This window comes from Panthera onca, chromosome B1 (assembly GCF_046562875.1).
Source record: "Panthera onca isolate mPanOnc1 chromosome B1, mPanOnc1 haplotype 2, whole genome shotgun sequence".
Lineage (NCBI taxonomy): Eukaryota > Metazoa > Chordata > Mammalia > Carnivora > Felidae > Panthera > Panthera onca.
The window spans coordinates 161,586,987-161,600,844 of NC_138342.1; the positions used below are offsets into that span (position 1 = coordinate 161,586,987).

A 13,858-nucleotide genomic window follows, 5' to 3' on the forward strand; every position below is an offset into this window, starting at 1 on the left:
GCTGTGCTGACAGCCCTGAGACTAGAGCCTGGAGCATGGACCCTGCTTCGGATTCTCTCTCTCTCTCTCTCTCTCTCTCTCTCTGTCGGTCTCAAAAATAAATAAAACATTTGAAAATTAAAATCAGTTCTTCACTTATTATTCCTATAAAATACATATTGATTGATTAGATAAATCCAATAACAGTTGTGCGGTTGTTACTATGGGTAGAGAACAATCATACATTTCATAAGGATTTGTTTTTATTCTTAGTGCCTAGTTTTGGTTTTCTCTCAGTGAAAACTTGAGGAAAGACCATCAGAAATTGTCCAGGTCTTCATTGTTGTTGTTAATTCTCCTTTGAAAACAATGTTTCATTGCTGAAGACTAATTTTTAGATCGTGTGTGTGTGTGTGTGTGTGTGTGTGTGTGTGTGTGTGTGTCTGTGTGTGTGTGTGAAGCAAATAAAGCAGACGATAATTATTGAGTATAAATGGTTAGTATGTATGTTTTTCTGAGGCATTCTTTAAGACTTTAGTTTTGATTGGAATTTTTATAATAGGAATTTGTAAATAAAAAGGTGAATATATGAGTTAAGCAAGAATGCTATTAAAATATCAGTATAACATTAAAATATAAATATAAAAATAAATTATTTCTGATTGTGCCAACAACAAAGAGTTTGAAGATTAGATTTCAAAAAGATAGCTACCAATCATAATATTCCAGAAGTTTTTTTGAAATTAAGAATTACTTCCTTGAATATTGTGGCTTTATTAAATGTCTTGAAATCACGATAGTTTAAGTCCTCTGACTTTGTTCTTTGTCAGTACTACATTGTACATAACTTTGCATTCTCATATAGATTTTGAAACCAGCTTTTCTAGTTACACACACACACACACACACACACACACACACACACACACATGCACACATACACACAGGCTTAGATTTTGACTGGGATGGTGTATAATTTATGAATGAATTAGAGGAAATGACATATTATCAACATTGGATCTTCCCATCCACTAACATGGTTTATGTCTCCATTATTGATGTCCTTAAAAAATTCTCTGTAGAGATTTCAAACATCTGCTAAATTTATTCATAGAGATTTTATATGTTCTGATGCTGTTGCAACTGGTATTGTTTAAATTTATCTTCCAATTTTTCACTGCTAGTGTATATATATGTGGTCTATTTATATATATTTTTTACATATGACCTTGATGAATTTATATAGGAGATCCATTATTTTTTCCAGCATTAATGAAATATAATTTTGCATATATCATTGTTTAAGATGTACAGCATAATGATTTGATATAGGTCTATATTGTGAAATGTTTTCCACAGTTAGGTTAGTGAACATATCCATCACATCTCACATAATTGCCTTGTGTGTGTGTGTGTGGTAAGAACCTTTAAGATCTACTCTGTTGGCAACTTGCAAATGTACAATACAGTATTGTTAATTATAGTCACTATGCTGTACATTGCATCTTCAGAAACTAGAAGTTTGTACTATTTAACCATTGGCACTTATTCCTGCCCCTAGAAACCACCACTCTGTTCTCTATTTCTAGGATTTTGGTTGTGTTAGACTCCACATATGAGGAGATCATACAATATTTGTCTTTCTCTGTCTTATTTCACTTAACATAATGCTCTCAAGATTCATACATGTTGTCACAAATGTCAGGATTTCCTTTTTTATGACTGAATGTTATGTATATATGAATATATATCACAATTTATTTATCCATTCATCTATCAGTGGACACTTAGGTTGTTATCATGTCTTGACTATTGTGAATAGGGCCGCAGTGAACATGGGGTAAAAATGTCTCCTTGAGGCAGAGGGTTTTATTTTTTCCAGATATATACCCAGAAGTGGAATTTATGATTCATGTGATAGCCCTATTTTTACTTTTTTCAGGAATCTCCACACTGTTTTCCATAGTGGTGGTACCCATGTACATCAGCAGTGTACAAGGGTTCCATTTTTTCCACCAGCATTTATTATCTATTTTCTTTTAGATAATAGTCATTCTATTAGGTGTGAGGTGATATCTCTTGTGGTTTTGATTTGTAATTCCCGGATGATTAGTGATGCTGACCATGTACCTTTTCACGTACCTGTTGGCCATTTGAATATCCTCTTTGGAGACATGTTTATTCAGGTTCTTAGACCATTTCTTAATCAGATTATTTGGGTTTTGGTAGTGAGCTGTATGTGTTCCTAATATATTTTGAATATTAACCCCTTATCAAATCTATAGTTTGAAAGTATTTTTCCCAATATCTAGGTTGCCTTTTCATTTTATTGATTGGTATTTTGCTGTGCAGAACATTTTATGTTAAATAAGTACTACTTATTTTTGCTTTTGTGGTTTTGTGTTATATCCATAAAATCATTGTGTAGACCAATGTCAAGGAGATTTTTCACTATGCTTTCTTATAGGAGTTTTATGATTTCACTTCTTACGTTTAAGTATTTAGTTCATTTTCAGGTAATTTTAGGAAGTAGTATGAGATGGAGGTCCAGTTTTGTTATTTGCATGTGAATATCCAGTTTTCCCAACATAATTTATTGAGGAGACTATCTTTTCTCAATTGAGTGTTCTCAGCTCCCTTGATAAATATTAGTTGACTATATACATGGGAGGGTTTATTTCTGGGCTATCTGTTCTGTTCCACTGGTCTTTGAGTCTGTTTTTATGGCACTAACACTTTTTGATTACTATAGGTTTACCATATAGTTTGAAAACAGTAAGTTTGATGCTTCCACCATTGCTCTTTTTTGAGGGAGAGCTTAAACAACCAATATTGTCACAATTCTGGATGCAAGAAAGTCTAACATCAAGGTGCTGGCAGATACAGTGTATGGTGAAAGCTGACTTCTTGATTCATAGACAACTTTTTCTTTTTGGTACTTATGTTTTTTTGTTTCAGTTTTTATCTAATTCTAGTTGGCTAACATATAGTATAATATTGGTTTAGGAGTGGAATTTAGTGAACCATCACTTACATATAACACCCAGTGCTCACCACAACAGATGACCTCCTTAATACGAATCACCCATTTAGCCCATTCCCTACCCATCTCCCCTCCAACAACTCTGTTTTTTGTCCTTGGTTAAGACTCTCTTATGGTCTTTGTCTTGCTTTGACTGACTTATTTCGCTTAGCATAATACACTCTAGATCCATCCATGTCGTTGCAAATGGCAAATTTTCATTCTTTTTGATCACCGAGTAGTATTCCATTGTGTAAATATATACCACATCTTTTTTATCCATTCATCAGTTGATAGACATTTGTGCTCTTTTCCTAATTTGGCTATTGTTGATAATGATGCTATAAACGTTGGGGTGCATGTGTCCTTGTGAATCACTATTTTTGTATCATTCGGGTAAATTCCTAGTAATACAATTGCTGGGTCATAGGGTAGTTCTATTTTTAACTTTTTGAGAAACCTCCGTACTGTTCTCCAGAAGGACTGCACCAGTTTGCATTACCACCAACAGTGTAAGAGGGTTCCCCTTTCCCTACATCTTTGCCAACATTTGTTCTTTCTTGTATTGTTAATTTTAGATATTCTGACAGGTATGAGGTGGTATCTCATCATAGTTTTGATTTGTAATTCTGTGATGATGAATGATGTTGATCATCTTTTCATGTGTCTGGTAGTGTCTGTTAAGTCTTTCTTGGAAAAATGGCTATTCAGGTTTTCTGCCTATTTCTTAACTGGATTATTTGTTTTTTGGTTGTTGAATTTGATAAGTTCTTTATAGATTTTGGATACTAACCCCTTATCAGATGTGTCATTTACAAATATCTTCTCCCATTTCATGGATCGCCTTTTAGTTTTATTGATTATTTTCTTTGATATGCAGAAGATTTCTTTTTTTTTTTTTTGTCTTGATGAGGTCCCAATAGTTCATTTTTTTCTTTTGTTTCCCTTGCCTCTGGAGATGTATCTTATTACATACTAGAAGTTGTTAGAGCTGAGGTCAAAGAGGATGCTGCCTGTGTTTTCCTCTAGGATTTTGATGATTTCCTATCTCACCTTTAGGTCTTTCATCCATTTTGAGTTTATTTTTGTGTATGGTGTAAGAAAGTGGTCCAGGTTCATTCTTCTGCATGTCGCTGTCCAGTTTTCCCAACACCATTTGTTGAAAACACTGTCTTTTTTCCATTGGATATTCTTGCCTGCTTTGTTGAAGATTAATTGACCATAGGGTTGTGGTTTCATTTCAGGGTTTTATTCTATTCCATGGATCTACATGTTTGTTTTTGTGCCAGTACCACACTGTCTTGATGAGTACAGCTTTGTGCTTGAAGTCAGGAATTGTGATGCTCCAGCTTTGCTTTTCCTTTCCAAGATTGCTTTAGTTCTTTGGGGTCTTTTGTGATTTCATACAAATTTTAGGTTTATTTTTTTTTAGCTCTGTAAAAAATGCTATTGGAATTTTGATAGGGATTGCAATACATGTGTACACTGCTTTGGGTAGTATAGACATTTTAACAATATTTGTTCTTCCAATCCATGAGCATGGGATGTTTTTCCATTTCTCTCTGCCATCTTCAATTTCTTTCATCAGTGTTCTATATTCTTCAGAGGACAGATCTTTACCTTTTTGGTTAGGTTTATTCCTAGGTATCTTACGGTTTTTGGTGCAAGTATAAATGGGATTGATTCTTTGATTTCTTTCTTCTGTTTCATTAGTGGTGTATAGAAATGCAACAGTTTTGGTACGTTGATTTTGTATCCTGTGATTTGGTTGAATTTGTGTTTTGGTTCCAGAAATTTTCTAGTGGAGTCTTTTGGGTTTTCTATATAGAGTATCATGTCATCTACAAATAGTGAAAGTTTGATTTCTTCCTTGCTGATTTTAATGCCTTTTATTTCTTTTTGTTGTCTGATTGCTGACTTCCAGTACTATGTTAGGTAACAGTGGTGAGAGTGGATATCAGGTTTGTTCCTGACCATAGAGGAAGAGTTCTCAGGTTTTCCCCATTGAGGATGATGTTAGCTGTGGGTTTTTTGTATATGGCTTTAATGATATTGGGGTATGTTTCCTGTATCCCTATTTTGTTGAGGGTTTTTATGAAGAATGGATGCTGCATTCTGTCAAATTCTGTTTTTGAATCTATTGGAAGGATCATATGGTTCTTATTCTTTCTTTATTAATGTGGTGTATCACGTTGATTAATTTGGAAATATTGAACCACTCTTGCAGACCACAACTAAATCCCATTTGATTGTGGTGTATAATTCTTTTAATGTACTGTTGGATATGATTTGCTATTATCTTGTTAGAAATTTTTGCATCCATATTAATTAGGGATATTGGCCCCATAATTTTCTATTTTAGTGGAGTCCTTGTCTGGTTTTGGATTGAAGGTAATTCTGGCTTTGGAGAATGAGTTTGGAAGTTTTCCCTCCATTTCCACGTTTTGGAACAGTTTGAGAAAAACAGGTATTATTTCTTCTTTAATTTCTGGTATAAATCCCCCAGGAAGCCATCTGTCCCTGGACTTTTGTCTGTTGGGAAATGTTTGGTTACTTATTCAGTCTTTGCTAGTTATGGATCTGTTCACATTTTCTATTCTTCTTGTTTCAGTTTTGGTAGTTTATATGTTTCTATGGAAAATTCTTTCCATTTCTTCTAATTGCTCAATTTGTTGGCATATAATTTTTCATAATATTCTCTTATAATTGTTTGTATTTCTGTGATGTTATCTCATTTGTGATTTTACTTATTTAGATCCTTTCTCTTTCTTTTTGGTAAGTCTGGCTAGGGGTTTATCAATATTATTAATTTTTTTTAAACAACCAGTTCCTAGCTTCATTGATCTTTTCTACTTTTTAAAAATTCTATGTCATTTATTTCTGCTCTAGTTTATATTATTTCCCTTCTTTTGCTGGATTTAGGCTTTATTTGCTATTCCTTTTCTAGCTCCTTTAGGTGTAAGGTTAGGTTGTGTGCTTGAGACTTTTCCTTCTTCTTCAGAAAGCTCTGTATTGCTATATACTTCCCTCTTAGGACTGCTTTTGCTGTATCCTGAAAGTTTTGGGCCGTTGAGTTTACATTTTCATTGGTTTCCGTGTATTTCTTTATTTCTTCTTTAATTTCTTGGTTAACCCATTAAGTCTTTAGTAGGATGTTCTTTATCCTGCATTTATTTTTGGGCTTTCCAAATGTTTTCTTGTGGTTGACTTCCAAGTTTCATAGCATATTGGTTAGAAAATATGCATGTTATGACCTCAGTCTTTTTGTATTGTTGAGGTCTGATTTGTGACCCAGCATATGATCTCTTCTGGAGAATGTCCCATATGCACTAGAAAAAAATGTGTATTCTGCTCCTTTAGGATGATATATATGTGTTAAGTCCATCTGGTCCAGTGTGTCATTCAAAGCCATTGTTTCCTTTTTGATTTTCTGCTTAGATGATCTGTCCATTGTTGTAGTGGGGTGTTAAGGTCCCCACTATTACTGTATTGATATCAATGAGTTTTGTTGTATTTGTTATTTATTACTTTTTTTAGAGAGAGAGAAAGTGCGAGTGCGGAGAGAGGCAGAGAGAGAGAGAGAGAGAGAGAGAGAATCTCACTCAAGCTCCATGTTTTCACAGATAGACCCCTTTATTATGATATAGTACCATTCTTCATCTCTTGTGCCAGTCTTTGTTTTAAAATCTAGTTTGTCTGATATAAGTACAGTTACTCCTGCTTTCTTTTGATGTCTCATAGCTTGATAGATGGTTCTCCATCCCTTCCCATTCACTCTGCAGGTGTCTTAGGTCTAAAATGAGTCTCTTGTAGGCACCATATAGATGGGTTTCATTTTTTTAATCTGTTCTGATACCATATGTCCTTTGATTGGAGCATTTAATCCATTTACATTCAGAGTGATTACTGTAGATATGAACTCATATACTGTCCAGGGCCTTGCACTTCAGGAAGTGTTTCTGGTATATGCTATGTGCCCTTTGCTGTTGTGTTTTCACTGCTCTTAACTACTGATCAGTCCTCTGAAGGGTTTTTCCTTGTCTGCAGTGGGTATTATTTGGACTTTGTCCACTGTGTGGTGACAGGTGTGCGCTATTCACTGAAGTCCATCGGTGCTGATGGGCAGGGGTAGAAATTGTGTCAGCCAGCTCTATCATCTTGGAGAGGGGAGTTCATGCCCACCACTGTTCAGGAATTCCCCACATAAGAGCAAATAACCTCCCCTCAATTGTCCCAGGCATCCTTCAGATCTTTTACTTCACCCTGTCTTTGTCTGAGCCAATGCCCACCTTGTATAACAGTGCTCCTGTGTTTTATCTCTGGCACACGAACTGTGTTTCAAAACTTCAATTTTTAGGGACCCACTGCAGCACAGATTTGTGCTGATCTTTTGGGGGAGGTCTTGCTGTGCTGTGGCTGGTGCCAGTTTGTCCCAGAAGAGAAGTCGCGTGAATGTATAGCGGCTTGGAGTTTATGGTAATGAACAGCACAAAGCCAGAGTTCAGGTTAGCTGCCCTCAGCGGGTGCCTCTGTTCCTATGCTAATGAATGGGGAAGCTCAATGGTGCCCACCAGCTCTATTGTCCCCAGAAAGCAGTGCCATCTTTCCCAAATGCACTCTAAGAAGGGGCACTGTTCCTTCCAGTGGGACCCAGGGGATATTCAGATCACGCTATCTGCTCCAAGGCCTCTGCACCCCTTCTCCACTGGAGCACCTCTATACCCACCCGACTCCGCCCTGTGATGGTGTGGACTTATAAAACTTAAGACTTTGGGCTATGCTGCTTGTAAAAACTTGCAATCATCAGTCCCTCTTGTTTTGCCCATCTGTGATTTGGGGGATGTGTTTTTATTGTGCAATGCCCTGCACCCTGTTTTCTCTCTCTCTCTCTCTCTTTCCTCTCTCCTTGATCAGGGCTTCCTCCCCTCCACTGCATGGGTGATTCTTTTCTCCCCCCAGTCACATCTCTGAACCTCCTACCTTCCATGATGTGGCCTCTTTTCTCCCTCTAGTTGTGCAGTTTGTTCTCTCAGTCCTCAGATTGATTTCCTGGGTGCTCAGAATGATTTGGCATTTATCTAGCTGTGCTTGAGGGAAAAGGCAAGTCTAGGGTCCCCCTACTACTCTCCCATCTTAGCTCCCAGTCTAGAAGGGGAATATGGGCATTTTAACAATATTAATTCTTCCAGTCATAGAATATCTTTCCACTTATTTGTGTCATCTTAAGTTTCTTTCATCAATATCTTATAGTTTCAATGTGCAGGTTTCTCATCTTCTCAGTTAAATTTATTCCTAGATATTGGGGCACGTGGGTGGCTCAGTCAGTTAACTGTCTGACTCCGACTCACATCATGACTCGTGGTTTGTGGGTTTGAGTCCCAGGTCACACTCTGTGCTGACAGCCTGGAGTCTGGAGACTGCTTCAGATTCTGTGTCTCCCTCTCTCTCTCTCTCTCTGCCCCTTCCTTGCTCATGCCCTCTCTCTCTCTCAAAAATAAAATGAACATTTAAAAAATTAAAAAAATTATTCCCAGCTATTTTATTCTTTTTAATGCAATTGTAAATGGGATTGTTTTCTTAACTTCTCTTTCTGATAGTTAGTTATTAGTGTATAGAAATGCCGCAGATTTCTATATATTGATTTTGTACACTGCAACTTTACTAAATTTATTATTTTTAACAGTTATTTTTTTTTTTGGTAGAGTTTTAAGGTTTTCTATATTTGCAAATAATCACTGTTTACTTCTTTCAATTGGATGCCTTTTTTTTCTTGCCTAATTTCTTTGGCTAGGACTTTCAATACTATGTTAAATAAAAGTAACAGTAATGGAATTCCTGTCTTGTTTGTGATCTTAGAGAAAAAGCTCTCAGTTTTTCACCTTTGAGTATGATAGCTGTGAGCTTGCCATATATGGCCTTTATTATGTTAAGTTACGTTCCCTCTAAACTCACTTTGATGAGCAATTTTAATCATAAATTGATGTTGAATTTTATCTTCTATTCATTGTCCTGTTTTTTCTTTTTTAATCTTTCTTTTTTTTGTCTTCTATGGTTTTCATTGTACATTTCATAGGATTCAATTTCCTCTCCTCTCATCATATCATCAGTTATATTAAGAAACCTACTTAAGCATTTGTCCTAGAGTTTACATATACATTTGCAACTAACTTAGTTGTAATGTAGTTTTAATTAACTAGACTAAACTAACTGAACTAAAATAGCACTAATCTAGATGGGAAAAAAATTTAAGGTTACCTAGGATTTATTTTCATCAGATATTAAAAGACATACAGACATATTAATGATTCATGGAGGAGGGGAAGATGGCGGCATAGGAGGACCCTGGGCTCACCTCTTCCTGCTGGTCACTTAGATTCCACCTACACCTGCCTAAATAACCCAGAAAACCGCCAGAAGACTAGCAGAATGGATTCTCTGGAGCCAAGCACAGAGGAGAGGCCCATGGAAGAGGGTAGGAGGGCGGAGAGGTGGTGCGGGATACTCGGACTGGAGGGAGGGAGCCGGGGTGGAGGGGCAGCCCGCCGGCCAAGCAGAGGCCCCAAGTCTGGCTTGCAAAAGTGGAGTGCCGGACGGAGTGTGTTCAGACAGCAAGTGGGACTTAACATCTGGAAGGTTATAAGCTAACACCTGTGCTCGGAGTGTGGGAGGGCTGGAGGACAACAGGAGGGAGAGTTGTTGAGCCCTGGGCAACAGAGCTCAGCTTGGCCGGGAACAAAGGTGCTTGCCAGCACCATCTCCCTCGCCCATCCCCCAGCCGAAACCACAAAGGGAACCAGTTCCTGTCAGAGAACTTGCTTGCACCGTGCAAACACCCAACGCTGTGCTTCTGTTGATCCATCCCTCCAGCGGCAGGTCTGACTCCCTCCCGGTGCCACAGGGCTCCTCCTGAAGCAGATCACCGAAGGATAAGTGAGCTGAGCCTGCCCCTCCCGCCCCAGTGCACCTTGATGATCCATCCCAGCTAATACGCCAGATCCCCAGCACCACAAGACTGGCAGTGTATAAGTAGCACAGACGGGCCGCGCTACCCCAGTGAATCCCACCCCTAGGAGAGGGGAAGAGAAGGTACACACCAGTCTGACTGTGTCCCCAGCGGTAGGCTGGGGGCAGACATCAGGTCTGACTGAGGCCCTGCCCACCAACACAAGTTATTCAAGACAGCACAGGGGAAGTGCCCTGCAGTTCCGCACCACTCCAGGGACTATCCAAAATGACAAAAGGGAAGAATTCCCCTTAAAAGAATCTCCAGGAAATAATGACAGCTAATGAACTGGTCAAAAAGGATTTAAACAATATAACAGAAAGTGAATTTAGAATAATAGTCATAAAATTAATCGCTGGGCTTGAAAACAGTATAAAGGACAGCAGACAATCTCTTGCTACAGAGATCAAGGGACTAAGGAACAGCCAGGAGGAGCTAAAAAATGCTATAAATGAGCTGCAAAATAAAATGGAGACAACCACAGCTCGGATTGAAGAGGCAGAGGGGAGAATAGGTGAACTGGAAGATAAAATTATGGAAGAAGAGGAAGCTGAGAAAAAGAGAGATAAAAAAAATCCAGGAGTATGAGGGGAAAATTAGAGAACTAAGTGATGCACTAAAGAGAAATAATCTATACATAATTGGTGTTACAGAGGAGGAAGAGAGAGGGAAAGGTGCTGAAGGTGTACTTGAAGAAATAATAGCTGAGAACTTCCCGGATCTGGGGAAGGAAAAAGGCATTGAAATCCAAGAGGCACAGAGAACTCCCTTCAGACGTAACTTGAATCGATCTTCTGCACGACATATCATAGTGAAACTGGCAAAATACAAGGATAAAGAGAAAATTCTGAAAGCAGCTAGGGATAAACGTGCTCTAACATATAAAGGGAGACCGATAAGACTCGTGACGGATCTCTCTACTGAAACTTGGCAGGCCAGAAAGGAATGGCAGGAAATCTTCAATGTGATGAACAGAAAAAATATGCAGCCGAGAATCCTTTATCCAGCAAGTCTGTCATTTAGAATAGAAGGAGAGATAAAGGTCTTCCCAAACAAACAAAAACTGAAGGAATTCATCACCACTAAACCAGCCCTTCAAGAGATCCTAAGGAGGATCCTGTGAGACAAAGTACCAGAGACATCGCTACAAGCATGAAACCTATGGACATCACAATGACTCTAAACCCATATCTTTCTATAATAACACTGAATGTAAATGGACTAAATGCGCCAACCAAAAGACACAGGGTATCAGAATGGATAAAAAAACAAGACCCATCTATTTGCTGTCTACAAGAGACTCATTTTAGATCTGAGGACACCTTTAGATTGAGAGTGAGGGGATGGAGAACTATTTAGCATGCTACTGGAAGCCAAAAGAAAGCTGGAGTAGCCATACTTCTATCAGACAAACTAGACTTTAAATTAAAGGCTGTAACAAGAGATGAAGAAGGGCATTATATAATAATCACAGGGTCTATCCATCAGGAAGAGCTAACAATTATAAATGTCTATGCGCCGAATACAGGAGCCCCCAAATATATAAAACACTTACTCACAAACATAAGCAAACTTATTGATAAGAATGTGGTCATTGCAGGGGACTTTAACACTCCACTTACAGAAATGGATAGATCATCTCGACACATGGTCAATAAAGAAACAAGGGCTCTGAAAGATACATTGGATCAGATGGACTTGACAGATATATTTAGAACTCTGCATCCCAAAGCAACAGAATATACTTTTTTCTCGAGTGCACATGGAACATTCTCCAAGATAGATCACATACTGGGTCACAAAACAGCCCTTCATAGGTATACAAGAATTGAGATCATACCATGCATACTTTCAGACCACAACGCTATGAAGCTTGAAATCAACCACAGGAAAACCTCCAAAAGCATGGAGGTTAAAGAACACCCTACCAAAGAATGAGCGGGTCAACCAGGCAATTAGAGAAGAAATTAAAAAAATATATGGAAACAAACGAAAGTGAAAACACAACAATCCAAACGCTTTGGGATGCAGCAAAGGCAGTCCTGAGAGGAAAACACATTACAATCCAGGCCTATCTCCACAAACAAGAAAACTCCCAAATACAAAATCTAACAACACACCTAAAGGAAATAGAAGCAGAACAGTAAAGACAGCCTAAACCCAGCAGAAGAAGAGAAATAATGAAGATCAGAGCAGAAATAAACAATATAGAATCTAAAAAAAAAAACTGTAGAGCAGATCAATGAAACCAAGAGTTGGTTTTTTGAAAAAAATAAACAAAATTGACAAACCTCTAGCCAGGCTTCTCAAAAAGAAAAAGGAGATGACCCAAATAGATAAAATCATGAATGAAAATGGAATTATTACAACCAATCCCTCAGAGATGCAAACAATTATCAGGGAATACTATGAACAATTATATGCCAACAAACTGGACAACATGGAAGAAATGGACAAATTCCTAAACACCCACACACTTCCAAAGTCAATCAGGAGGAAATAGAAAGCTTGAACAGACCCATAACCAGCGAAGAAATTGAATCAGTCATCAAAAATCTCCCAACAAATAAGAGTCCAGGACCAGATGGCTTCCCAGGGGAGTTCTACCAGACGTTTAAAGCAGAGATAATACCTATCCTTCTCAAGCTATTCCAAAAATAGAAAGGGAAGGAAAACTTCCAGACTCATTCTATGAAGCCAGTATTACTTTGATTCCTAAACCAGACAGAGACCCAGTAAAAAAAGAGAACTACAGGCCAATATCCCTGATGAATATGGATGCAAAAATTCTCAATAAGATACTAACAAATCGAATTCAACAGCATATAAAAAGAATTATTCACCATGATCAAGTGGGATTCATTCCTGGGATGCAGGGCTGGTTCAACATTTGCAAATCAATCAACGTGATATCTCACATTAATAAAAGAAAAGATAAGAACCATATGATCCTGTCAATCGATGCAGAAAAGGCCTTTGACAAAATCCAGCACCATTTCTTAATAAAAACCCTTGAGAAAGTCGGGATAGAAGGAACATACTTAAAGATCATAAAAGCCATTTATGAAAAGCCCACAGCTAACATCATCCTCAATGGGGAAAAACTGAGAGCTTTTTCCCTGAGATCGGGAACACGACAGGGATGTCCACTCTCACCGCTGTTGTTTAGCATAGTATTGGAAGTTCTAGCATCAGCAATCAGACAACAAAAGGAAATCAAAGGCATCAAAATTGGCAAAGATGAAGTCAAGCTTTTGCTTTTTGCAGATGACATGATATTATACATGGAAAACCCGATAGACTCCACCAAAAGTCTGCTAGAACTGATACATGAATTTAGCAAAGTTGCAGGATACAAAATCAATGTACAGAAATCAGTTGCATTCTTATACACCAATAATGAAGCAACAGAAAGACAAATAAAGAAACTGATCCCATTTACAATTGAGCCAAGAAGCATAAAATGCCTAGGAATAAATCTCACCAAAGATGTACAAGATCTGTATGCTGAAAACTATAGAAATCTTATGAAGGAAATTGAAGAAGATATAAAGAAATGGAAAAACATTCGTGCTCATGGATTGGAAGAATAAATATTGTCAAAATGTCAATACTACCCAAAGCTATCTACACATTCAATGCAATCCCAATCAAAATTGCACCAGCATTCTTCTCAAACTAGAACAAGCAATCCTAAAATTCATATGGAACCACAAAAGACCCCGAATAGCCAAAGTAATTTTGAAGAAGAAGACCAAAGCAGGAGGCATCACAATCCCAGACTTTAGCCTCTACTACAAAGCTGTCATCATCAAGACAGCATGGTATTGGCACAAAAACAGACACATAGACCA

General features: G+C 37.8%; 1 protein-coding gene across 4 annotated transcripts in view; it reads left to right on the plus strand.

Moving 5' to 3' along the window:
• The window catches only part of LOC132691800 (disintegrin and metalloproteinase domain-containing protein 5-like), a 134,351-nt gene that overhangs the window by 49,178 nt on the left and 71,315 nt on the right, over positions 1-13,858 (plus strand). The gene's annotated exons all lie outside the window — the stretch shown is intronic.